This window comes from Bemisia tabaci, chromosome 4, assembly GCF_918797505.1.
Source record: "Bemisia tabaci chromosome 4, PGI_BMITA_v3".
In the NCBI taxonomy this organism is placed as follows: domain Eukaryota; kingdom Metazoa; phylum Arthropoda; class Insecta; order Hemiptera; family Aleyrodidae; genus Bemisia; species Bemisia tabaci.
The window spans coordinates 31,701,612-31,705,981 of NC_092796.1; the positions used below are offsets into that span (position 1 = coordinate 31,701,612).

At 40.5% G+C, this 4,370-nt stretch overlaps 1 protein-coding gene across 2 annotated transcripts in view; it reads right to left on the reverse strand.

Annotated features, from left to right (window-relative positions):
- The window catches only part of LOC109036932 (uncharacterized), a 342,569-nt gene extending 340,584 nt beyond the window's left edge, over positions 1 to 1,985 (reverse strand). For both annotated transcript variants that reach the window (XM_072299695.1, XM_072299690.1), the window contains exon 1: positions 1,559 to 1,985. The gene's annotated coding sequence lies outside the window, so the exon portion shown is untranslated. The remainder of the gene's footprint in view (positions 1 to 1,558) is intronic.
- Between the last annotated feature and the right edge of the window lie 2,385 nt (positions 1,986 to 4,370).

The following is a 4,370-nucleotide window of genomic DNA, read 5'->3' on the forward strand; positions in this document are numbered from 1 at the left end:
AATTTCAAGGAAAAATATTCACGAGTGTCCTCGAGAATAAATACTCTATTAAGGGAAATTTGGCAGCATCCGGATACTCAAACGACGTTCTTCCTAGGCACGGCTGAGTAGAAGAAGCGGTGACTGACGAAGAGAGACCGATGAAAATTTCAGGGAAAAACATTCACGGATTTCCTCAAAAATAAAGATTCTATGAGGAGAAACTTGGCAACATGACACGGCAGACTGGAAGAAGTGGTGACAGACGAAGAAAGACCGAGAGAGAAGGAAATAACTCGCCGGCACTATGCCTGAAACACATGTGTGGATGAAGGGGGGAGGAAGTGTGAATTTGATTGACACGGACGTAATGCGGCAGACTGACAAAGGGCGAAGACAAGTCACCGAAAGAACGGAGTGAAGAAATCGGGCGGATGAAATCTGCTGAAATCATTCGAGGCGAGCCGATAATTCCGAGAAAAAGGGGGCTTATCTACCTCCTAGACCGGACAGCCAGACACAGACATCCGGTGGGTCGCTAGTTACGTGAGGAAAACGAAAAGGCTTTCGCTGCCCCGTAGTCGCCACTTGCCTCCGACCGCCACCCACCTCGTTCCCCTCACTCTACTTCATGTTCACACAGTCAAAAGACTCGATAAACATCGATCCTGAGTTACCGATAATCGCTATTTCATTCAAATTAAGCGGGAAAGTTCCTTTGTCTTTCATCACTTCATGAGCTCTCCCCCCCCCCCCCCCCCCCGCCCACTCTCTCTGCTCTGATTGATTTGGTCTGTTCAGGGATTTGGACACGGTTTCAGGAAATTTCTACGGCTTTTGTTAAAGTCGAAAAATAGATGTTTAAAAATCTACGATGATGGGTAATTTTAACTAAGAGAAATCGGACAATAATACCCAATTACTATTTAATAGGTACTCCTGGAATTTTTTGTGAACATAATTGCAAGAGACTTGGGAAAATGCGTAGGTGCACTAAAGTATTGTCCCGGTTAGATACCATTTAAGTACGAATCCAAGCGTCGGTGGCGACTACTTTAGATGCTGCCTAGCAAGGAAAATAGCCTACCTAGTTGATTTGGGCAACTGCGTAGGGTACCTGAAATATCTGAATTTTCGGTTGGAAACTAGAAAAAGAAAGGGAGAAGAGAAAAATCAGACGAAAAGAAAAAGAGATACAACATGAGACACAGTACATATTTAACTCGGCAAGAAATCTTAGCCGCTATCTGGCCTGCAACTTTCTTATAGGGGCCATCATGAAAAATTGCCTAGAGTAGGTACCTAAAATTGCCCATTCGAAATGCCTGGAGTAGGTACCCCATTGAATAACCCCAAAAGCGCAAAAAACCTCAAAAACTGAGTTTAACAACGATTTTCTTGGCGGCCAAGGGCGCTTTCTTACCGGCAAATTGCTTTTAGGCCAGCGTGTGTTTCAATAACTGATGAGACACAACTTCTGTCAAATAGGCACATCGAAACATGATGAAATAAAGTGAATTAAGTACTCAAAGGATGGGCAGAATTTAAATCAGAAGTAAACGATTAAAGTATCTCAAACCTTGATCCAGAACCACCAAACCAAATTGAGACGAAGGTGAAAGGCCAAGTTTTCAAACGTAGAGTGAGCACCAGAACTAACACTAAGTATCCGACACCATTCGAGCGAGTCCCGATACTTAAAGTTTCCACACGAATCGTTCACGCACTGAAAGTTAGTGAAAGTTCGTTTCACGACGAGAGAGTAGGCGAAACTCTCAAAGGGACACAAATCAGATCTTGAGCCACAAAACCGCGTGGCTTGGAACGGAGGAAACCGAAAACGAAACCGACCGGCTCATTACGATTCGCGAAACACGACACAGTCAGTGAACGGCGGTAAACGCACTCCGAAAATTCGTACGCGAGACTTGAAGTCGACAGATGTGCTAAACGAAACTCTAGAAATGATTTAATGGATGAAAAGTAAACGTTTTCCGAACGGCGGCGGTGTAGCATCAAACGATGAACGCACACAACGCGTGGCGCGTGCCAACCGGCGAAGGAACTCGGATCTCGAAGAACTGCAGATGCGTGAGCGTCCTGCGGCGCTGTGCGTCTGCGCAGCGGGGTGGGGGAGAGCGCAGACTCTGGCAAGAAGCAAGTGGTAGCAGTAGGGGGGGGGGGGGGGGGGAGAGAAATTTTCCGTTCCAATGCGGTTACAGACTTATTCACGGCGATCGGATCTTCGAAATTCGAATCCCTTTATCCCTTCCTTTCTAAACTGATCAAAAGCTTTGACAGCCGACTATGTAATGAATACATTTATAATGGTGGGAATGTCAAACCCACGTGAATTTGATGCACTGAATGTTAGAATTTGATGAAAGACTTTCTCCAGGCAGTCATCATTGAAAGTTGCTTCTATTTTGTCCCACGAAAAAACGAAAATCACTGACACTAACGCGACATTAATTCACACGACATAGACATAGATGGCTGTAAGTGCATAATTATCGTTAATCGAAAAATGCGTGACTCCCTTATTGCCGCTTTTCAAATAAACCTTTTATTATACTTTTATGGGTAAATAATTAAAACAAAATTTATAGAAAAACTGCGTAGACTGATTTTCTCTGAGAAAAATTAAATGTCAACAAAGCATTGCAACGTCGCAATTGCTTGGGAATACGCAATTTTTTTTCAACTGTAGCCTGTAGGCATCGGAATATTGTGCTAATCCACAAATCGATGGAAAAAAGTGCGAAACCACATAGGTATCTATGTTTGCGACGTTATGAACTTCCTGTCATACTTAAAGTACCTAATGCCCTCTTAAGAAAACTTGTTGACGTAATTTCTTGAGAATTGCCTTGATTTTTCGTCTCCATGGACACCCTGTCTGAATTTTAGACTACAAAAGTTAACTTGTTTCCCTTGACTGGCAATAATAAAACAACAGTAGAAATTTTGAAACATCGCAATGGAGATATGTGGCTCTTGCACTTCAGCCATCGATACTCCGTCCATGATGGTGCTCATATTCTACTTTGGGGGCCGTTTAAATATTACATAAGGCATTTGAACCAACTTCTAGACACACCCTCCCTCCTCTTTGGAGTATGTAAGACTATGGCGTGACTTCCCACCCTCTGCTTGGATTTTGCAAAAAGGAACCAAGAGCATTCCAATATCACTAAGATTGTGCAACTTTTTTCTCCTTACAAACATAAGCTAGTCATCTGAACAAGTTATACCTTTACTTCCAATAAAATATAAATTCAAGACTAAAATTACCTTTGTAAATTCAATTTCTTGCATGGTTTCAGTAATTTTTTGGCAAAGAATGTAAGCTGCACAATCCTAGCGACATTGGAATGCTCTTTGTAAAATATGTAATAGAGAAAATCTGGCGCTTAGCTGAAAAATATTAATGTAAAATATATGAATTATATAAAATATGATAAAATATTTATATGAAAATAGATAAAATATATTAAATATATGAATTCCTTCGAGTTATTCTTTCTCTTTTGAAGTGGGAGGCTGACGTAAAACAAGGTTTGCTATCCCCCCCCTTTGTTAGGCAAGCTCAGACCCCCACCCGACTCAACGGCCAACTTAATATTTGAACAGCCCTTTGAGAAGAACAAAATGGGCAATTAATTTAGCATGCTCTAAGAAAGTCCTGGTTGAGGAGACTGTTACTCATTAAATGAGGCCCTCCATGCCAGCAAGAAGTCTGCAAGATATTTTCAATCTCATTCACTTCGAGGAACCACGAGTCTCAAATTCATGATTTTAAAATTTTCCTTTTATTAGATTTTTTAGAATAAACTTGTAAACTTTGTTGCTTGAAACCATCATAGAGTTCACCCAGGAACCACGAGTCTCAAATTCATGATTTCAAAATTTTCCTTTCTTTAGATTTTTTAGAATAAACTTGTAAACTTTGTTGCTTGAAACCATCATAGTGTTCACTAAACTGAAAAGAAGCTCCAAAAAATTTCCAAGAGATTGCTTTGACTGGTTTCTCAGTTGAATGATAAAGAATGATAGAGCTCCGTAACTTTGGGAACCGGAATGAGAAGTTTCCAAGTTAAGGTATCGATTTGTTGGGATATCAAGAGACCGATGAACTTAGTACATACCCACTTAAGAATCAGAGTACCTATTGAAAATTGAGTGGAAGTTAGATTGTAACAGGACATGGCAGAATCATATTTCAGTGAATGTAGTTTTGGGTTTACCATTTTGACATATTTAATTGCTTTGGCACTATAATAGTTAGGTATTCGAATTCTTCAAGGAATAATCTCTCATCACATCCCATGTGAATAATAACTTAGGAAAAATGTTAAAGAGGAAGTAATAATTTAAAAAAAACATAAAAA